This window comes from Peromyscus maniculatus, chromosome 9 (assembly GCF_049852395.1).
Source record: "Peromyscus maniculatus bairdii isolate BWxNUB_F1_BW_parent chromosome 9, HU_Pman_BW_mat_3.1, whole genome shotgun sequence".
Lineage (NCBI taxonomy): Eukaryota > Metazoa > Chordata > Mammalia > Rodentia > Cricetidae > Peromyscus > Peromyscus maniculatus.
This window is the reverse complement of record NC_134860.1, coordinates 3,265,632-3,288,914: the sequence shown is the minus strand read 5'-3', so window position 1 is coordinate 3,288,914 and position 23,283 is coordinate 3,265,632. Positions and strand designations below refer to the sequence as shown.

The 23,283-nt window shown below is 43.6% G+C and overlaps 1 protein-coding gene across 5 annotated transcripts in view; it reads left to right on the top strand.

Annotated features, from left to right (window-relative positions):
- The window catches only part of Cacna2d3 (calcium voltage-gated channel auxiliary subunit alpha2delta 3), an 854,380-nt gene that overhangs the window by 245,283 nt on the left and 585,814 nt on the right, over positions 1-23,283 (top strand). The gene's annotated exons all lie outside the window — the stretch shown is intronic.

Sequence of the window (23,283 nt, the reverse complement as noted above, 5' to 3'; positions counted from 1 at the left end):
AGGCATCCAGCGAATCTGCTGTGCCTATTGGGTCTTGGTGTCTTAGGGGATGTCCTGTCCTACCCTCACCCTGTCCAGCTGGGACTTCCTCAGATTCTCACCTTAGAGTCCGAGCTCAGTGTTCAATGGCTTCTATGTTTACTTTTGTATAGAGCAGTTGCCTGCTTTCTGCCAGGCAGATGTAGACGATTTAACACATTCATTCTTCGGACAAAGAGCCCTTTGGATTGGACATTGACTGTGCAGCAACTGTTTTATGTGTTGGTGGTTGGATCCATCCAGTATTAATGGCCCCATTCTCTTCCAATTCCATGCTTCTTCTCTCTTGAGCTTCTATTGTGGGAACATAAAAAGAAACACATTTGACAGGGAAGTGAGGTTTTTCTCCATTTTAAATCAAAGGTTGATAAATTCATTGAAATCTCTTTCTGGAAACTCCAACTGTGTCTTGCTTCACAATGAGGCTCCAGTTCTTAATGGCATTTGTTTAAATAGATGCTTACATAAGTCAGTGTTCTCCTATTTGAGGATCATCATTTATTCATTTACTTTTTATTACTCAACCCTTTATTAAGCACCCACGGTAGTTTGGTTCTGTAGCAGGTACCTCATGAGATAGAGGTGCATGGAGAAAACATGGCCTTTCTCCCAGTGAGCTGAATGTGTGGGTGTCAGGAGAGGTGGAAGACTATGGGTGCATCAAAGTAGCCTTCCGAGGCTCTGCTGTAGAGGTAGACACTGCTTTGGATTCTTCTCAGCTAACTGCAAACTCATTCATGGCATCGCGTTTTATGCATGCTTTATCGGAGCGTAGTCAGAAACACTTAGCCATTCTGGAATGATTAGCCCATCAGCTCTATTATCATCACCAGCATATTGCATCTTCTTGCTCACATGCCAGGCAAAGGTTCTGCAGGAGTGATCTTTCCAGACAGTCAAAGCATCAGCCTGTTAAAATGTATGAGTTTTATAGAACATATGTCTTCCATGTATTCTCTACCTATTTGCCTACATGGTTATATTCTAGTTTAATACTTCCTTTGAGGCCCGACTCATTGCATTTAATAACCATTTGGGATGCAGTTATTTCAATAGTGCAATGCAGAGGTTGTCTGCTTCTGGGCCAAATATTTCTAGACAGTTGTGAATGTTTTTAATCCCTGGTCTTTAAGAATTGTCTGTCTCTATTTTTCTTATCAGCTACTGGGGACTTCTTGCTCTGCCATCTTTTAAAAGTTCCCTACTTTGGAATACCTCAGGATGTGGGAAAACATACAAAGAGGATTCTCAGAATGGCATTGAGACGAGAGTCAGTGTTTCATTCCTTCACCCCTAGCTTCATCTCCATGTTTGAAGGCTCCGGTTGACCAGTGGTGGCTATGGAATAATCACTTTGAAGGGTGACCTGGCTTCACAGTTTGCATGGCTCCACGTTATGTCCCATGGAGAGAGACTCAGCAAACTAGCTAAGACAACAACACTTTTTAGACTCACTCTCCTCATCAAGCACCTTGCTGCTCTTTGCCAAGACAGTTTGTAGAACTCCTGTGCGGCTCCTGGGCAACTCCTCTATCTGTGGTCCTGCCTGCTGTCTGGGAGCTTCACGCAAGCACAGTCAAGTTTGGGTCTATCGTTCCTCACTCTGCTCCCTTGGTGTAATCTCTGTTTAGAGGTCTTCAGAGTGGGCCCCAGCTTCTCATGTGGTTGACCCATCCTGAATCTTTCCTTTTCTGGTTCTCTCCTCAGTGACCTCTCTCCCTCTGAATTTCAGCTAGGTCTCATTCCTGGTCCTCATAGCCCTTGGTACTTTACATTACTGATCCCCATGCTTGTCTCCATTTCTCCAGCCGATGACAGGCCCTTGATGACCCAGACATTCCTGTTTGTCCTTGTAACCTCAGTGGAGGTGCCTAAGCAGAGGTACACCTCAGTCCCAGCTCTATCCTGTGCCTGCATCACACGCAGGACTCTGTTCCCATGAACCTTGTCTTTGTAGTACATTGTGAGAAGTAGCACCTGCTTCACGGGATTCTTAGGAGAATGGAGTCCTGATCTGGTCAGAATTAGTGACAGTGGTATGATGTTTGCAGTTGTGTTCCATTCTTATTTGTACCTCTAGTACTACTATTCCAAGGCATTCAATACTTGTGAATGTGAGCTGAACCTGAATGAATCGGTCTGGGTCAATCACACAAACCTGAGTAAGTTGCCTATAAATAAGCCTGTATGTAGAAAAATCACAAACAGAAAAACAGTGGCTACTATGGTTTTTAAATCTTCTTCCCAGCTGAACTAGATGATTCATGGTCATTGAGGTAACAGTGGCACCTTTACTGGATGGCACATGGCCCTGACAGTTAGGTGAGGTTGTTTAGAAGTTCCTATGTGCCCCCTAGTATGCCATCGTTAAGTATGATTGAGTAGGAGGACAATGTACTTATTTTACATGGAAACGTCAGGAGCAGTTTCTTAGAAATTTTTGAATGTGGCCGTGGTAGTAAATCCTGCTGGGTTCTGGTCAGTATATTTGGTGGTTTCCTAGGGACCTGACAGAAGCTGTGCAGTGAACTTTCATGTATAGTTATTTCTTCCAAGTCAGAAATATAAGGGATGTAGGGAGGAGAGTTTCTCTGTATCACAGAAAATTGAAAGAAACACAAAGATGAAATGAGAGATTTCTGGGAAGGAGTGGTGACTCCTCTTGCTTTGGGACCAGGGACTGAGTGTAAAGTCTCTGTATTCTTTGTACCAGCGTGACAGATATTTGGATTTCAATCTATCCTCTGCCTTTCAGCTGTGACTATGAGAATATCCTCTCATTTCCCAGGTGGGATGATTCTCAACGATGCTTGGGAAGCTCAGCTCTGTAGCAAGGTTATGGGATGGTGTACTTGGCATTTTGGTGAGGATCTGGCCCTCCTCTTCTTCCCTTCCCTCCCAGTCCTCCTCTGATATGCTGGAACTGAGTCACGTATGTCAACACTAACCTCCACTCCAAGTCTAGATCCTGAGATGACCTTGTGGAAACATTTTCTGTCTTTGCCAGTAGACTGCAGGGAGGGCAGAAGAGCGTGGGGATGAGATTCCAGAGCACTTGGCCAAGCTGCCTCCCCACAGGCTTCGGCTTCTTGCCATCCTGTGCTGGTGTGGAAGCTGGCCAAGTGCTCTTGCTGTAGGAGAGGTGGGGAGCCCCAGGAAAGGCCCCCCAGGGTAGTCGTGAGTCCTGGACCAAAGCAAGCTATTCTTCCACCCAGAGTCTTCCTGCCAGGACGGCTTTTTATCATGTTTGCCCAAGACTCCCATTACCGTCTAATTGCCGTCCTTGTGTAGCTTTGGCTGCTCTTTTCTTCCCCCTTTGGTGTTTACCCTGTCAAATATTTAAGGGCAGTTATCATGTCTCCTTAGCCAAGCTATACACATTCAAGGTCTTTTTATCTTTGCTCATAAATCTCGGCCTCACAGCCCCTCAACACCTACCCAGACATGCTGTGCACTGTTTGCTTTGGATCAGCTCTTGGAAGCACAAGAATTTTTCTCCTTAGAATTATTGGCACCAGTGTGCACTTTGTAAGTCTGCTGCAAACATACTCACAGGGGGAATTAGGGAGACATGATTCAGTTTACTATGGTTTTAAGTACAGCCCAGGGCCTTTTAGCCCCCCTGATGATATCTCTTTAAAATTGAATTTGAGGCATGGGCAAAAGTCAACAATGACTAGTGTTTCCATTACTTTAAAGCTTATAAAGTATGAAGGGTGTTTTTGAAGCCTTAAAAAAAAAGCAAGTATAATAATAAAAGAAAAAAGACAAATGGTACTGTGGTGAACTGCAAGTCAAACGGCGTTCTAGTGGCTTCCATCCACCGCCCCCACCCCCCCCAGAGTCTTTGAGTCTCATTCTTGCGAACCTGGGGATTTTCTATAAATGCTTTTACTCTTCAGCAAAATCCATTTCGCTAATGAGAATTCAGCCAGAAGAAAATAAATGGATAAAACTATTTAAATATTGCGTTGAATCCCACTTGTTATTCTACTTGGTGGCTAAGTGTGCAAGCTTAGGATTGGCTTGACTGGAATGTGCGGGCTACCATGGCCTCAGGTGTCTTTCCTGGAGTTTGAACCCGGCTCTAGCATTCACCAAAGTATATCTTTTGTGCAGTGCCACTTCTGAAACTGGGCCAATGACTGCATTTGTTTTTTTGCTCAACAAGAAGAAAAATTAAAAGCCACTTGCTACACCAGAGGGGGAAAATGAGTGTGTCAGATTTACTGAGTGATGGTATATTAGCTTTTATGCCTTCAACAATATACTCATTGAGAGCCCTTTGTGTCATATATCCGTGCATCCACCCTTCTGGTCACTCTCAGTAAGCAAGGTTCATAGGTGGTTATGTAAGTGAGGGCAGGTGTGTGTGTGTGTGTGTGTGTGTGTGTGTTGTGTTATAAAGAATAGTAAGTACACTTCAGTACTTGGGATGGCTAAGTTTTTGCAAGTTGGAGCATTTAGGGGTCTTCAAAGGCTACCTGGATGAAACACATCCTAGTTTGAGTTCCTTACTGGTCTCAGAGGCCCCTGCTGCCATGCTCTGGGATGAGGATCCCTAGTGTCCAGATCCGGAAGCCAGCATCTACAGCACAACATATTAAGTATTAGATTCAGGTTCTTTAGGATAGGACACCTTTGAATGATCTTTATAACATGCCATTTACCAATGCTCTATACTTCTCTGGATTTTAGTATGTGTTTCTTGCTTGATATTGTTTACATTGGTTGTAATTCCATCTTATCTAGGTCATTATCCCTCATTATTCCTGGACAATATTTGATAACCATTCCTTTGTATATAGTCTTGTATTAGTTTAGAACATTCTTATTTAGACAAAAAGGGGGAGATGTAGTGGGTAGCCATTCCAGCTTGGATCTGGAAGTTCCAACCCCCATTGAGACTCTGGCAACTGTCACGCCTATGAGGCGGGGCCAGGGGAGGCGCCTGGAGACCCGAGAGCTGGATGGGCCAGTGCTCTCTCTGTGTGCTCTGTCTGTACCAGGATGCTGAACGGTGGAGGTGGACTGTGCAGAGCTCCAGAGAACACCGCTGGACTGCAATACACCTTCCCCAGACCCTGCAACCTACCTATTACTTAATTTGTGAGTTACGCCATTAAATAAATATCCTTTTAACTACGTGGAGTGGCGAAAATAATTTCACCAATAGGCCAGTTTCCACACCCAGAGAGAACTCATGGCAGGTGCCTGAGCAGCGCTGAGGAACCAGCACTCTTCAAACTATTCTGCTTTTCCTTTGGTTGCCCCTGCCTGTGTGGGCCGCCCTTCGTCATCTCTCTAGTGCTGTCTGTAAATCAGAAATGGTGTCAGCAGAGAATCTTCCTCCCCATTGAGTTCTCAAGCCCGGTGCCAACATAAAAAGGGCTCAGGTCACTGCAAAGACACTGCTGAGTCAGGTTTTTGTACCTAATGAATCTTTATTGGCACCAAGGTCCAACCTTGACATAACATGCTGAGTTACACTTTGGCAGTGACTCCCAGGTTCTGCATCTCTGTCCCCATGAAGCCCTTTGTAGCTCATGTGAGCTGGCTTGGAGGGAAGTAACCAGCAGGCAACCCACCAGTAGGAACAAAGGGTAGATGAGAGGGTAGCTTTAAAATGTGAGTGTTTAATGTTAAATATTAGTAAATATCCCATCAGAAATGTTGAACACATTTGTTAGTGCAGTTTATTAAACACAGGCCATTATGTAGTCTGTACCAAGGTATTCATTTCAAAAGGCTGAGTTCAAAATCATTTGTGTTTGTCAAAATCAGTCTCAGATACATTCTTCTTCTGAAACCTCCACCAGCACTTCCCTGCCATCGCTTCTGTGTCGCTTTCTTTCCCTGGGGTTCTGGAGGGGCATCTTCTTCCTGGCAACTTTGTAAAGCCACGTTGGAAGAAAGAGGTGGGTCTCTGTTTTATTGTCCTAGCTCTGTACGAAGGACATTCTCTCTGTAAGCTGCACTGAGGACCTTGGGTTCTTCCTGATGTGATGAGACCGGAATGTCAGCATCCCAGGTCAGCCTACACTGTAGGCCCTGTGAGTGCTGGAGCAATGCATTTTATCTGCAGCTCTGCCTTCAGTGCCGAGCTGCTGCCTCGTGCAGAGTTGCCACTTAATGAGCATTTATTAAGTGAATGAGGCAGTGAGTAAAATGAACCCTGCAGAAACTTAGAAGAAAGTAATTGTTATCATATGTACTCTTGCATGATAAAAGTCAGATGTTGCCCCTTGAGGTACAACAGATATATGCCACCATAGCTGTCATAGGTTGAAGTGATAATCAATTGTCACCTCTTTTATTAACCAGATGTTGGTGATATTACAAAGTGGTACAGCCATTACAGGAGACAATTGGCCACTTGTAGCCAAATATACCCATTCTTACCCTGTAGCCCAGCAACTGAGCTCCTTGCTGCTTGTACAATGAAATTAGAAACGTATATTCTAAAACAGTTGTTAATAGTGATCATCTTTCCAAAAGCCAAAACTTTGGAGCAACCGAAATGAATTAATACACGAACTTTGCAACATTTGTGTAATGGAATATTACTCAGTTACAAACAGAAGCAAGCTGCCAAACTATGAAGATATAAAGGAAACTTAAGTGCTGATTACAACTAAAAGAAGCAAACTTGGAAAGGTTACTTACACACTGTAAGAGTCCATCCTAGGCCCTTCTGGAAAAAGCAGTCATGGAGAGAGTAAGAAAGATCGTTCCTCCTAGGAGTCGGAGGAGGAGCGAATGGGAATGATTGAGAACCCATACAGCTTCTGTTTGATACTGTAATAACGCCATTTACATCCCAAATCCAGAGGGCACGCACGACCAGAGTGAATCCTATTAGGATTGATAATGTATGTTCCACTAACTAAACGGGTATCACACTAAGGCAGCATGTTAATAAGAGGCGGGTTGTGGGGAGGACGCAGAGGTGTGAGGCAGTATGACAGCTTTTTGTTCTATTTTTTAATTCCTCTTTAGATTGTCTGTTAAAACTGCTTCAAGAGATAAGAGACAATAAAAGCTAAGTAAGTCCTGAAGTAACATAAGGACATAGTTACGAGGAAGGGACTGAGTATGTTTTTGTGCTATTAGATTCACTTAAAAAATATATCATTTATATTCTAATGCAGGATTCACTAGGTTTCTTTGCAAAGCTAAATGTTTGGTCTCATTTAAGTAAAGGAAACATTCTCCCTTTGACGGCAAGGAGGACCACTTGTGACATTTGGCATTAGACATTTGGAGTTAGGGGGAGTCTTTTGAGCAGGCCACTCAATATCTCCATGTCCTAGGCTTATCATCTGCAGAATTAGGACGATCATGCCTGAGGATACTTACAATCAGAAGGCTGTGGAAGGTTGAGAGGGGCGTCTCATGGCCCTTGAACAATCTGCGTGAAATGTGAGCCGTCCACAGGAGAGCTGCGGGCTCACAGGCCTTCTCTGAAAAGCTGTCACGCTGTTCCTTACAGCCCCATCCCATCCTTTTGTAATTCCCGCTCTGGTACTTGGCGTGTGAAATTGCCTATGAATCAACAGCACGGCAAATTGGGTATCAACAAAAAGTAAGGCAGAAAAACAACAGTGGGCTGTTAGAAGTCAAAAGAACAGGGGCACGTCTGGGAACAAGACAGTTCGTTTGAATAGTCATACTTAGTATTTGCTGGATGTGTGCTGGGATGGTTTCCTTCTTTATGGCTATTTATTTCCATTTACATCCCTCCACCTATCCATCCCTGCATGTGTTCTCTGGGATCCCCAGTAAATAATTTGCTGGAGAGATGAAGCAGTAAGTAACTTGTGCATTATAGGAAAAAGATCATCTCTATGACTGTACTTGCCTGCCTTAGAGGCAGGAATATGAAGAGGAGTCAGGGTCTGTCCTATTCTGTCCAAGATCATGATTTCAAATGGGAAGGATTATGTTGCTCACTATTAGGTTAGGATTAAATCAAACTTGCATGAGATACTTGTTACAGGGAGCCCACCAGAGATGACCACTCAGACACAGTTTATAGCTAATTGAAAGTCTTTATTCCAGCAGGCTGAGACTGCACTCAGGTTTTCAGTAGTGAAGTGTAGCTCTGAGTGTGCAGAGCATGTGGTTTTTGAAGGCGAAAAGCATGTCCAGTACCTTGCTTGGCAGCGGCAGGGGGCTTCACGGAAGCATGCAGTTTGATAGAAGCTGTGGTAAGTTAGCTAGGACATCTGGACCTTGGGCTCCTAGAATAGGTTTTGGTAATTTTCCATTGGATTCTCCATCAAGGAGATCAAATTCTAGTTAACCCTGAAGTGACCTCAGCAAGAATACAAGAGAGACGAACCATTGTACTGCCTTGCCCGTTCAAATACGTACTTGAGTTATCATTTCCTGTACTCTCTAAATACAAAGTATGGAATCTCAACTCTCAGAAGCTACTGAATTCAGTGTTGCTCCACCCCAGCAGTGTGACTGTCAGGCAAGTGTCAGGAGGGCAGCGTGTGCTTTGTCGAAGAGACAAAGGCCCTGGTGTGTGGATGACACAGGGTGTAGCCTGAGGAAGTGAGGTGCTCTATGTTCTAGGATGAAGAGAGAAGCTGAGAACTTCGGAGACATTGATCTAGATTGAGAGGGTAATCCGTGTATGTTAAGGAATGCATCCTGTGGCAGAATTCTTGGAGTGATTCTCTGTGGACACAAGTGTTCCATGGTCAGACACATTTGACAATGGTTCTTGCTTCTCCTTCATGGCTGCCTCATGTCTTCGACGGCCCATGTAGTCCTCAGTGCTCGGCAGTGTGGTAAGCAGCTGTACTTTATCAAATTTGAATTGGGCACTTCCCAAAAGCACAGTATCTGTAGACAGTGGAGTCTTGTACATGCATGCCAATTTTTATCTAGGTTAGTGAATCTCCCTGAAGTGGATTTTGAGGGCTCCTTCCAGGCCATCGGAGTTATCTCAGATTAGATAGGCAAGCCATGTGCTCAGAATATTCTCACGGAGCTCCACTGAGAACCTTCAGGGAGGAGGCTGTGTACAGAGGAAGGGGGTGATGCCATCATAACTGTCAAAGGTTGTGTCAACACATTATTGGGTTTCTGGGGTCATGTTGTCAGAATCAGAGGTCAGGGCTCAGAGAACTACATTTATGAGCCGCCGCATGCAAATTTAAGTGCCATCAACTTCAACCTGAGGGAGAAAGAATACACCTCTATCCACTTCTTTACATGCTTTTGTCGAAATAATACTACAGGATTGTGTAGCCCCAACAACCAGGAATATATGGCTCACAAGGCCAAAAATATTTCTACTTTTCCAGCCCTTGGAAAAATTACCTGGTCCTTGGTCTGGTTGGTTGGTTAGATTGGTTACAATCAGGGTGAGATATGAGATTGCTCTGTGTTTTTCTGTTAGGACTTTTTTTTTTTGCAAGCTGATAAATAAAAAGATATACATAGAAATCTCATATACCAATTATTGGAAGTAGCACTGACTTGAATATCTTAATAAATGTGGCAGAGACTGGGATTGGCATCTGCCTTTTCAGGTCTCAACCCCTAGAAAACAGAAGACTGCCTTCATTCCTGGGGATGGGGTGAAAGCTTACCCCATGGTGAGACCCAGTCTGTAAGGAAATCAGGCTATCGCTTGCACACTGAAAGCTGAGCCCATAAGCTATCAATCATTGCCAGCGGCATGGCCGTGGGCTGTGTCGCAACCCTGGAGAGATGGGGCGGCAGTTCCTGGTTTGAATTCGGTTTCCTCTGCACACTGTTGATATTGGCAGGCATTTTCAGTTCTCTCCCCTGGAAGGAGACTTTGTACACATATTTCTCAGGGCACATATATTTATACATCATCTATAATATAGGATCTTGTGAAAAAGTATGTGATTGCCTCACAGCATACAGTGGAGCCCGTTCAGCTCCATCACTCCCAGAAGATGGATTTTTACATTCCATTGAAGACTTGGGCTGCCTTGCTCCAGCAGGTGTTTTATTTGGTTTTACTCCGTCTCACCCACATGGGCACTAAACATTGAAAAATACATTTTTTGGGTGAGGCCAATGTATTTTAAAATCTAAGGAATTTAGTAAAAATATTTTAAAGAAGATACATACAGATCACCAGTATTTGGCTCCTTATCTGTATAGCAAAAGGTGCTTTTCAAATCCATATTTTCAAATAGCTGCACATAAAAAACATATCACTGTCTTGTTTGTTAGCTGTGAAACATACACAGGACAAATTTGATCAGACTTTTTAATATTTGTGTTTAATGTGAATATAAGTACCACTTAAGACTGTCACTTATAAAATAGATAGTCCTGATAACGTGGTGTGTACACTGCTGTAGAATCTGACCCATGTGTCTGAAACACCTCATGCCCAAGAAGTTCTGAAGATCCTGTTTGTTCTGCTCATCAGAGTATATTTAGCCAGCACACTGTGTGTTTTCTTATCCCCAGCCCCATCAGCAATACCTAAGGATGATACATTGTGGGTCCAGTTCAGCTTCCAAGATTTGTTTCTGATAAGATCTGCTTCAGTGTTTTGTCTGAGAACCAGGGGTACTGTTGATATCAAGCTGAGCAGAGACCAGAATTGCAATCACATCCAATTGTGCCCATGGTATTTGTCAAATAATTGTATGAGGCAGCTAAAGAAAGCTCCATATTTTAAAATGAGGGCAGTGTGGGTGTGTGTGGGAGTGGATGGTCTGGTCTTGCTTTAACCCAATGTGGAATCCGAGTCGCTTTTCTCTGGTGTGATACAAAGGGTATTTGGTTCATCACCCTCCCAGCTACGACAATTATCAGAAGAGAGACAAGCGATCTAAGAGATAAAAGCTGCATTCTGAAAATGATAGGCAGATCTCTGTAGGAAGCCTACAAGGTCCAGAGAAATTGATGTGTGTGTGTGAGCAAGTGTGTCTGTACATGCATATGCTTTCCTTACCATGTAAATAGGTCTATGTGGGCTCTGGGAACTGATCACCAACATGACCATAACAGCTGCTGTGAGTGGAGCAGTTAGGACATGCATGCTTGGTTCTTCCCATTAACAATTTCACATCCTTAGAAGAGCCCAATCATTAGTGTGTTCAGCACCCAGTCCTTGCCTTTATGGCTTTATAATGAGTTATCACAAGGTTAGCAACATAAATAATACCTGCTCCCTGTTATCACATGTAGTTCCCTGGTGCAAACACAGTGTTGAGGTTGGAATGTGAATTTGTCCTCCAAAGGCTCATGTGTTTCCACCCCTGATCCTTGGCTAGTGGTGGTGTTTGGGAAGTCACTGAGGCAGGAGCATAGCTATCAGAGGCGGTTCCCCGAGGCTCTGGAGAGTGATGGCACCGTTCCACTTCTAGACCAAGCTCCTGACTTCCTGCCTGCTGTTGTTGATGCTCACTGCCAGGCCTTCCCTGACATTATGCGATGATGCCCTCTGACGGCTCCTCCTCCTCCTCCTTCTAGCTTGGTTTCTGTCGCTGTGGCAAATTCCGTTACAAACAGCAACTTGGGGAGGAAGGGACTGAGTCGGCTTACAATTCCAGGTCCTGGTCTGTAGGTGCAGGGAAGCCACAGGAGCAGGAACATGAGGCAGCTGGTCACACCACATCCACAGTCAGGGGCAGAAGCAAACACGCCCGTGCTGTGCTGCCCATTGGCTTTCAGCCAGCTTTCCTCACTCTTGTATAGTCAGCTCTGCCCTGTCTGGGCCCCAGGATGGTGCCACCCTCTGTGGCTGTCTTCCTCTGTCAGTTAACAATTGTATTAGTTGCTTTTCCGTTGCTGTGATAAAACACCACAACCCAAAGTGACTTAGGAAGTGAAGGGTTTATTTGGCTTATGGTTCCAGCGGGGTAAGAGTCCATGGTGGCAGAGAGACATGGCAGTGAGCTGCAGGCTTGGCCTTAACAGCAGGACGCTCAGAGATCTCAGCTCAACCACACATGTGAATCAGAGTGAGTGAGCCGGAAATAGTATGAGGCTTTCATCTCACAAAGCTTGCCCTCAGTGACATGCTTCCTAATGCTGCATCTCTGCATGGCCGCTCCAAACAGCGCTGCTTACTGGGAACCACATATCCAAATGTCTAAGCCTATGGGGGATGCATCTTCTCATTCAAACCACCATGATCATCAAGGTAACCCCCAAAACATCCCACAGACTAACCTGATCTAGACAATTGCTCAACTGAAAATTTTTCCAGGTGACTTGAGGTTCTATCTAGCTGATATTTAACATCACAGTCTGTTAAGTTGTTTCTCTTGGGTATTTGGCCAGAGGAACAAAAAGAGTAAATAATCCATACAAGATGTCTGAGTTTTCTTCTCAGTATCTCACAAGACAAAAAAACAAGGTTGTTGATATAGACAGCCATCTTGTCCAAGACTCAGGGCCTCCTCACAGTCATGGGCAGGACTGAATTTCTCAAGGTTACAGCATTAGGGTCCCTGTTGTCCAGAATGTTGTTGCCCGAGGACTTGTCTCAACTCATACAAGCTACCTTCAGGTCCCAGCAGCTCACTTCAATGCCAGCAGAGACTCGATTACTTCCATTATATAACCTAACTTAGGGAACGGCTATCCCATCATAGTCCCAGGCCCTGTCCACACTCCATGGAGGGGGATTATGCAGAGCGTATTTCATCAGGACCTCAAACTCTTAGGGAATGGCTTTAGAGCTGTGCCTCTGAACAACTCATTCTGCAGATGGGAGGGATCCTACAAGCCACGGGAAAATGTATGGAATCCAGCTACTACCACAAAAGCTACTACTTGGAAAGGTCAAGGGCTTTTCTGAAGGTCAAGCTATAGCTTAAGAAGTCTTGGTGATATTTTAGCTTTTGTATATATATTAGCTGATTCCTGCAATGATTTTCTTGTATGCTATGTATGCTTCCAAGAACTCATAATAGCATATTTTATTTGAAATATCTATCAAGCATCCAATGCCAAACGATTTCCTGAATTAAGGCAAATTAAATTCAGACCCTCCTTTCTTATGTATTTATACTAACATTATAGACTCCTAACATTTACATATACAATAACACATATATACATGTTTAATTTGTATTTAATATACATTTAAATTTAGTAACATTTAATATACAATAACATATATTCCTCCTATAGGAATGTAGTTTGAGCACATAAATTCCCTTTTTCTGATATATTAACTGATTTTAGCTCTTAGCTGACCTCCTCCTTTACCACTCCCCCTTTGGGTTGTAAAAGTAAGCCTGATGGTCACTGCCTGAGGAAAACTCTTGTCTGCCTTTATGACCCTGTAAGAGTTCAAGCCTGGTGACCTTGTTTTAGCTAGAGCACTGCTATTGCATGGGTTTATATAACTGTTAACCTCAGAGACTGAGGGGGGATTTTGACTGGGGAACTAGATGGAGAACTAGAAGAATGAGATGGAAGATGAGGAAGGGCCAGATGAGGAAGAACGAGATGAGAAAGACCAAGATGGGGCAGAACTAAGATGAGAGAATTAAGATAGAACTTAGAGGGGACGGCAGATAAGTATAGAGAGAAATCAGGCAAGAAAGGAGCTAGGCACGAGAACAGAACTGAAGCTATGTAGACAGGATTTTATCCCAGAGGAATAAGTAGACAGACTAAGAGCTCAGTGTACTTAGATTCTTTTCCCAAAAATAATTCTCACCATTCATAGCTTCTCTTCTGGGCCCCTGGGAAGAAGATTATTAAGGCTGGACCATAATAATATTTGAGAGAGGGACTTTTCAGTTTATATCTTATAATAGTGTTGGCCTCTTGTAGATTGGAAAACACAGGTACTTAATAGAATGGAAGTAAAATACTGCAAGCTTGCCCTTCGCCTCTCACACTGTGGGGCATGCTGAGTAGACTACAGTGTTCTTAAATGAGGCCAGTTCCTGACATTGCAAAGTAGAATAGAGAACCTTCTAGAATCTCTTCTTGTTGGCCTACTGGGTTAAAACAATAGCTGAGGGCTTTGACAAGCTTTGCTAGTGAATTGACCTTGCATACATTTTCTTGCTGGTCCAAGCCTGAAAATAGTTGTAACTAAGTAGCCCAAGAATTGTGGGAACCTGAAAAATCAAGATCTTCCCGAGCCCCAGTAGACATCACCAGGTCATGTTTAGAGCTTATGGAGAAGCTGTCTTCCAGGTCTGGCAGGTTGGCAAAGCTGTCTTAAGGTTCTTAGGTGATGTGTCACCAACCCCACGGGAACTGGCCATGGTGGTGCGGCTCCCTAAGGGCCTAAGGAAGTTGTCCTTGGTTTCTTACCTTCTGCTTCCTTAACTCCTGGACTCCTCTCAGCACCTGGTGTTTCTGTGCCACTGTGGATTTGACTGCTGTCCCTTGCCTGGGATCAGAAATTCTTGCTTAAAATAACCCGCAAGACTGACCAATGTGTGCCAGGTCCAGTTCTCAATAGGTCAGATGCAAGCGTGTACCTCAGGATCCAGGTCCACCAGACACCTCTTCTCAAGGATACTACTGTCAGGACAGGATGGAACCTGCACGCTTTCCATGGCTCTCAGAGAGGAGGCTGTGTGGGCTGGACTGATGCTGCTGAGTATGTGTTAAACGATCCTGTGTGTAGATCTCGAGAGGAAGCATTAGCATTCTCTCCATGGAGGGTGTGTTGATTAGCTTCCTAAAAAAATAATTTGTGAAGACCTTTTTGACACTCTGTAGTTCAATCATTGCCTAGAACATGGGCTTATATTCATTAAGAAAAAAAATATCAAAACAACAGGGACACACAATTTTATCTTCCTAAAAAAAATCTCTCCCTTCAGAATAGAAAGACCTCAAGCAATATCTAATTATTCCTGTGCCTTTTAATTTGATAGCTTGAGAAATGTTTTGTGGTCTTTAAGAATGTCTATGGAAATTTCCCGTCCCTGCCACAGATCAAATTGTTTAAATGACAGATGGTGATTTCATATTGAGCTGGATAATAGCATCTCATTTACTGTTCCTTAAGTGATTTTTAGCCCCCTCTTAACACATGTAGGTCAAGTTATTCCTTCAGACCAAAAAAAAAAAAAAAAAAAAAAAAAGCGTGACTAAAAAGGGATAGCAAATGGAAGGAAGGTATTTTATGCAACAGCTTTCGATGTTGAAAGCGAGACTGTTGCCATTCTCAATATTGATGGCTTTCACTTGATTATAGTGACTCTTCGGCTGTTTATCACAATATAGATCATAACGCAAGGACCAAACTGGTTCTAAACTAAAAATAAGCGTGAGGAAGTGGAATGAGAGAGAAGGTGAATGAAAAGTAGCATTTTCGACATCAATGAATCACCAGCAAGCAAATAATGCTATTTAGCAGTTTGAAGCATTGTATTTGACGAATAACATATTGAACTTCTGTCAGACAAACTCAGATTTCTTCCTGTCTGCTGTGCCATGCATAGCCCTCCTTTTTTATAATAGGTTGGAGATACATTTTATGCCATTTCTGTCAAGTAGGAGAAAACAGAGAGGAAACAACCCCAGCTGGCAGCAGTTGCTGAATGTTGTGATCTCAAATTGAGTATTCCATGTATTTCGCCAGCCTTGTTAATCACCAACTCACACTGGTCCTCTGATGAGCCCACAAGTGGTCCTTTCTCCTTTGAGGGAGGTAAGCTCCATCTCAATGGCCCTGAGCTCATGTGTCATCTTACAGACTTCTGGGCTCAAAAGGCAATCAAGCAAGCTACACACATCAGAGGGCTTCTGTGATGATGAGGCTTTATTGTCAAAGTGGCACAGTCTAGATTCGCCTGGCAGGATAGCGGCTATGAGGGGGGTTGCTTAGATTGGGTTGACCTGTGGCATGGCTGATGTGGGCGCAGTGGTCTTCATTATATGAATAGATGTGGAAAGGCCCAGCCTGAAAGTAGGCGGTGCCGTTGCCTGCGTTTGGGTCCTGGACTATAAAGGGGAGACGGATGAGAAGCTGAGCACTGACAAGTGTGACTATGTGCTCTCTCTGCTCTTGCCTGTGGATGTGATCAAGGCCCTGCCGCGCTGGCTTCCCTGCTATGATGGACTGGAACCTGGGATTGTAAGAGGAATAAACCTGTTCTTCCTTGGAGTTGCTCTTGTCAGAGCTTTCATCATGGCGACAAGAAGTGAAACCCTGGCAGCTCCTGTCCAGGCAGATGTGTCTGTAACTCTCTAAACGACCAGACAGAAGATGTGGAGATAAGTGAGGGATGAACAGATAAAGGAAGGACCCATCAATCAACTCAGCAAGGGTGTTGAATGCAAGGGGGAGTTTTTCTTTTTTTTTTTAATTTCTTTTCTTCTCTTTCCCCTCCCTTTCTCTCACCCACCCCTCTACCCTGCTCCCTGCCAGGAGAAGGGTAGGTAGTCCAGGGGAAAGTGGGAAGGGTGTGTTTACTGTTGAACATGTAGCAATAAGCATGGAGTTCTCACTTAAGCCTAAGGCCTTCTGGGATAGAAGCAAAGAAGGGTCTGATGTTTGTTTGTGTCCAGCACAGACGAAGCAAATCAATGCATATTGGTGCAGAATTGTCAAATTTTCAACGAATGATATCTGGGGCCTCCAAATAGGGGGTCTTGGAGTGATCAGAGAGAATTTCAGGAGACAGTGGCTGTTTGGCTTTGGTGTAGGAAGAGAAGGAACTTTCTACTTAAGGTATAGTGAGTCTAGACGAGTGGTTCTCAACCTGTGGGTCATGACCCCTCTAGGGGTTGAATGATCCTTTCACAGGTGTCTCATATTAGATATTTACATTATGATTCATAACAGTAGTAAAACTACAGTTATGAAGTAGCAATGAAAGTTTTTGTGGTTGGGGGTCACCACAACACAAGGAACTGTACTAAAGGGTCGTAGCATTATCAAGGCTAAGAACTACTGCTCTAGACTGAAGCCCCATATGTGGAAGAAATGCTTGCTTATCATTGGTTTGACAATGGACATTCAATGATGATGGCCTGGGACTGGCTTTTCTCATTTGTGCTTTATGTGGAAAACCTCTTGGAGTGAAGGACAAGTTCAGGTTTCCTATCGAGAATGAAGAGCCCTGGGTTCAGAAGATAATTTACTCTGAAACTGAAAGCCAATGTAAAATACATTGCCCCCTGGTTACAACGTGCTTAAAGCCATAGGATGCAAGATTTAGGGATTTCGATCGGGTTCACAGGAGGAGTGCCAGCCCCACATATGTGCTGGATTATCATTTTGAAATGATGTCAGCACTCTGTGCCTAGACTTTACACCACTGAAAGACAAGGAGAGAGAGAGAGAGAGAGAGAGAGAGAGAGAGAGAGAGAGAGAGAGAGAGAGAGAGAGAGAGAGAGAGAGAAGGGAGGGAGCTGAGCATTTTGAGGAAGGAAGGCCTGTGAGTTTCACATGAGAAACCGTCATCAGCTTTTGTGTTCTCCCAGCGCGGTTCCTGGATCTTGGCAGCAATTTTTTCTTTTTCTCTTTTCCTTCTTTTCCCAGATGCCCCTGGAGGTAACTGTGTGCACAGTCTGGGTGCACTCATGTCTCTCAGGATCTTGTAGCTGGGATTGGGGTTTTCCAAAGAGGCTAGGGCTGTAATTAGAGAGCAGTAACCTCACAGGGGAGGATGCTGCACATCCACAGCAGAGGAGCAGAAGCTGGTGAGCACACTTTGCACACAAATGCTGTGGCCTGCATCCAGGCACCTGCCAGGTGGAAGTTGTTAGCAATGATAAAATGGCTACGGACTTAAGAATGCCTCCATCCCCAACTGCTCGCATTTGGTAAACTGCCAAGTCGAATTCTCTTAGTATCACCTTACCTTTTCTGGTAATTTTCTGTGCCAACAGCTGTCCAGTCACATTGCCTAATGGTTTTTAATTTAAAATTTTTTTTTTGTTTTTTTTTTCGAGACAGGGTTTCTCTGTGTAGCTTTGCGCCTGTCCTGGAACTCACTCTGTAGCCCAGGCTGGCCTCGAACTCACAGAGATCGCCTGGCTCTGCCTCCCGAGTGCTGGGATTAAAGGTGTGCGCCACCACCGCTCGGCTTAAAAAAATATTTAATGGCAGTGTTAACCAATGTTTCTACACTAGCATCTACAATTCCTCCAGTGTATTAATTTACTTGTTCCTCCACCAGCGGAGACATTTCTTTAAAACCAATCAAGTCCCCAAAAGGCCGACCACTCCTATGAATGCCAGCTCAGCCTGACCCCCTTATAGGTCTGCTTACTGGGGATGCTCTGGGCTTCTAGACTCAGATTCTCTGATCTTACCGTCTCTGGGGATGCTGTGGGATTCCCTTTGTACCCCCGCCCTCCCCCCCCAGGAACCAACATGTGGAGAGAGGTGGGCGAAGGAGGATTGTCTTGACCGTCCAGCCTTTACTCTGAACCAGCAGCCACCAAATGTCTCTGTGTTGGGATGAGTGTGGGCCACACAGGCAACTGAATGTGGGAAACGCACCAGGGATTAAGGCCATCAACCAAGTGAGCTCTGCTGCGGGTGGTGTTCACTGAATTCAAGCAGAGACTTGGTAAAGAGCATACACAAAGTAGGTTGTCTTGGGGAAACTCTTGAAATGAGGATTATTATACAAGAAGCAACATTCTTCTGTTGGCTTATTATATTATTAGTTATTATTTTATTCTCATAGTTATCACATCTGAGTGAGTTAAGGTGTGCATCACACCAAATAGCGGTGGTCTTCTAAGGGAGGAACTCCATCTCCTTAGTCATTGCTTAATAAGTTTTTCTATTTGAAAGAAAGGATGAACAAGAGAGAGAACACAGAGACAGGGAAGGAGAAAAGCCCAGCTCTGTCACTGTTCCCCTCTGGTTCATATAAATTTTAATTTTCAGCATAGAATCAACATATTTGGTATAATTGATAAGTAATCTGCATATGTATCCTACAGAGGCTTGTACTTGGGTGGGAGGTTCATTATAACTTCCTTCTTACTGTTAATTGTGTAACTTATAATTCCTCCAAATACTGACAGGCTAGTCAGTAGATATACAGGTATGCATACTGTCACTCTCTCAGTTTCTGAGTCTTTGCATTGTTCTGCTGTAAAACTTATAATGTAATTTAATTGCATAAAACTTTCATTTTTGCTAGTCAGAAATAACCAGGCTGAGCTCATTCTCTAGGCAGATGTGATCAGAACTAAAGGACATACTGGGAACATACATGGTACTTAGTCTGTCTACACCACTGTAGGTGACACAGGACTGAGGAAGTAAGCAACTTGAGCACCTGTTTTACACACACACGCACACGCACACAGAGGCTAATGCCTTTCTCACCCTAGATCAGTTTCCCCCTAGCACCCTTTTCCACTTAGCTTATAGTTCAACTTGTCACTGATAATCTAGAATCCTGACCCAAGCTGTCTCCCATCCTCTTCTCTGGTCTTTGTTCTTCTTCCCAACCTAATGAACCTCATTCCCAACCTGATAAACCTCATTCCCAATGTACACCGTGGCCTTTCCATCCTGGGCTGTTGCCCTTTTTTGCATCTGCCTAAGTTCTAGGCAGCTGTGGAAGGTCAGTTCCAACCCCATCTCCTCTGGGAAGTTCTTCCTGCCTCTGGAGTCCAAAGTCATCACCCCTCATCCGACTCTTAAGCCCCTTTAACAGAGCCTTGTATCTGAAATCTGCTAAGGAGCTCCAGGCATGGCTGTTTATTGTTGTTATGTGTGACTGCCAATTTCTAGAGGGAGGCAACTGCTGTCCTAGCTCCCTTCCGTGCCTGGCCACAGTTTTTCTTTACATAGTAGATGCTTAGTAAATATACAATGGATGATTAGCTTCATTCTTCTTATGACCAGCTGTTCTTAATTATAGACTTTTTTCCCTTGATATAGCATACATGCAATGGGAAAACCTCAGGGAATGAAGTAAGGTATAAGTAAATAGTAATAGTTTTTTGAAAGCATTCTGTAATGCTATTGCAAATCTATGATACTTCCCTTCATTTGCTGTCTACTGACCCAAGAAGTGGGAACATTTTCAACTAGTGCTGTCTGATACCATCAGTTCTAATTCTTGGAGTCTAGGAATTGCATATTCACAACAACATATTATTCTCTTTCCACATATATGTTGTGTGTGTATGTATGTTTGCATGTGTGTGGGCACATGTATAGGGATGTGCATGCAAATTGGTACATGTGCATACAGAGATCCAATGTTGAGGTCTGAAATCATTCTTGATTACTTTTCCTCCTTATTTGGTGAGGCAGGGTCTCTCAATCAAACCCAGAGCTCAGTGCCAATGGGACCAACTTTGTTAGCCAGATTATTCTAGGGATCCCCTTCTTAGATTGTATTAATATGCAGGCCATCCAATGTTCATGTGGGCTCTGGAGAGTTGAACTCTGATCTCCATGCTCGTGTGGCAAATGCTAAACCACACAGCCTTCTTCCCAGCCCATAATAACATTCCTAGGCGGTCATTTAAATATATCTAACTTAATTATTTCCCAACAATATTTATTACTGTTTCTTGTCAGTTACTACAAAGGACAATATTTTGGCTACTTCATTCAAAATAGGTTATGGAGATAAAGGTGCATAAAAAAATACTATTTAGAAACCAGTGTGATAAGTCTGTAAAGGAGATTTGAATCACTCCACAGGCTTGTCCAGCCTTGCCGTGGGTGGAGCACATTCCCTAATGGATGATGATCAGCAGTGACAGCATCACCCACTATGAAGGTCAAGGGTACTTGCTTTATTGGCAGCCTCCATGGGGTCATTGAAGAACAGCACACAGGAAAACATATTTAATTGAATTCCATGTTAATACAACCAGCCTTCCATATCTGTGTATTCTATCTACTATGGGTTAGAATATTCTCAAAATAGTGGTCTCTCTTTGAGCAGGTACAGACTTCCTTCCCATTGTTTCATAAGCAATACAGTATAACAATTAAGTGCATATCATTTATAATGTATTAGGTATTGTATGCCATTTAGAGATGATTTGCTGTATGCAGGGGGATGAATGTATGCTAGATGCAAAACTTGTAACAATTTATATAAGGGATATGAACAGTTGTAGTGCAGATTTTAGTATGAGGCACGTTTCTTGAACCAATCATCCTGAGATACTTTTTAAAAAATGATTGTGTATATGCAGGTGTCTCTCTGTCTGTCCGTATATCTGTGCACATGATGGCAGGTGCCACTGGAGGACTGAAGAGGGTGTCAGATGCCCTGTGAGCTGGAGTTCCAGGTAGTGTGAGTCACCTGATATAGGTGCTGGGAACTAACTCTGGTCCTTATGGAGGAGCAGTATGCACCGCTAACCACTGAGCTATCTCTCCAGCCCTTTCCTGCCCAGATGGTTTTCGTTAGCATTTTTATTGAAGTAGAATTCAGTACTGTACACTATTTAGATTACATAATTCAGTGGGGTTTTTTTTTTAGTATATTCACAGTTGACCTCACCTCAATCAGTTGTTGAACATTTTTTATTAACCCCCCAAAGAAACCCAGCACGTCTTAGCAGCCTAACCATTGCCGTGAGCTGAGCACTGGACATCTCCAAACCCACTTCTGTTCCTGTGGGTTCTCCTTCTGTCGATATTTGTGATGCATGACTTTTGGAGTCAGGCTCTTTTGCTTGGCATACTGTTCTCAAGGTTCACCATGTTGCCTTATTATTGATTGATCTGTGTGCTTGTTTTGCTGCTGAATAGCTGTCCATTGCATGGATATACCACATTGTATTTATCCCTCCATCAGCTGATCAACGTTTGAGTTGCTTCTCTTTCTTTTTTCTACAATGATTGATCATGCTGGAACATTAATATTATTTTCTGGGTGTAACTCCAGTTACTGTCAGAAGATCCAGACAAGATTGGGTCTAATAATATTCTGTTAGATCGGGGCAGGAGGGTCTCACAAGAGAATACATAAGACACAAGAGCACCCCCTCCACCCTCAAAGACATATAAGAGTGAGCAGTTGCTGGGAGCTTGGGGAGATTTTCCTTGCTGGTGTAGGTGTGCATAGGCTGCTTGTACCCTTACGAGTAGCCCCAGTTAAACCCACCGACTCTTCACTCTTGAGTAGAACCATTTCTTTGATCTGTTGTTGGTGCCTGGGATGAAAAAATATTTGTTCATGACTCCGCAGAAAAAGCCTCTGTGAACACTTGTGTATACGTTTTGCCACACATAAGGATTTTCATTGTTCCTGGGTGTATATTTGGGAGTTCATGAACTGTGTTTAACTTTTCGAGGTCTTCCCGAAGTGGCTGTAGCACTTTAAATTACTAGACACATGTTCACTGTGAGAAGACTACATTATATATATTTTACTTAAGTGTCCCTATTCGAATACTAGTGCAACTCATTCACATTCTTAGGCTTTTCCCCATTGATACTGTGATGATTTCATTGTGATATCATCTACATCCAGTTCTTCCTTTGTGAGCAGGAACTCAGGGATGTTAGCTGATTTAGCAGGTTGTGCCTGCACCCCTGTTACATGGTAATGGGTACGTGTGTATTTCCCCCTTCCTGGGAAGCCCACTCCTCACGCCATTGCCATTCATCTGCTCTGTCACTGCTCAGTTAATTGTGTTGTATTAGCACAAGCAGAAGCGGAGCCAAAGGGCTGGGAAAACGTTGTGCTCGGCAAACACAGAATTGAGAAACGGTTTTAGTTTATTTATTTGAAGTGTGGGGAGCTTCACGATCCTATTACCTTCAGCATTGAAATCTGCAACACTCTAAACACTGAGATGTTTCTTTCTTTGTTTTTTTTTTTTTTTCCTGGTCTTTATTTGGTGGAAAAACGTGGCCTGAGATGACATGGAGAAGTTTACCATTCTATCTAGCTAATGTAAATAATCCTGTGTCCACTGTAGATATATTACTACACAGTGAGATGACCTAGCAGGTAAAGGCCCTTGCTGTCAAGCCTGATGACCTGAGTTCAATCCCCAAGACCCTCATGGTGGAAGGAAAGCATGCATTTGGGCAAGCTGTTCTCTGACCTTTACATGTACTGCACTATGGCATGTGTATGTGTGCACAGGTACTAGCAAATGGATGTAAACCACCACATAATACATACAGAAGTAAACAGAAAAGAAATATTAATACCTGGGGGAAATGGCATATCAAGTCTTCACAGCAGTTCAGTCATGTGAAAGCCCTGAGCCGCCCTGGGATGAGTTGTGATGGAGATATAACAGAAGGACTCACTCAGCTTTCCAAGTGTCAACAGTCCTGAGCTGGGGTTGCAC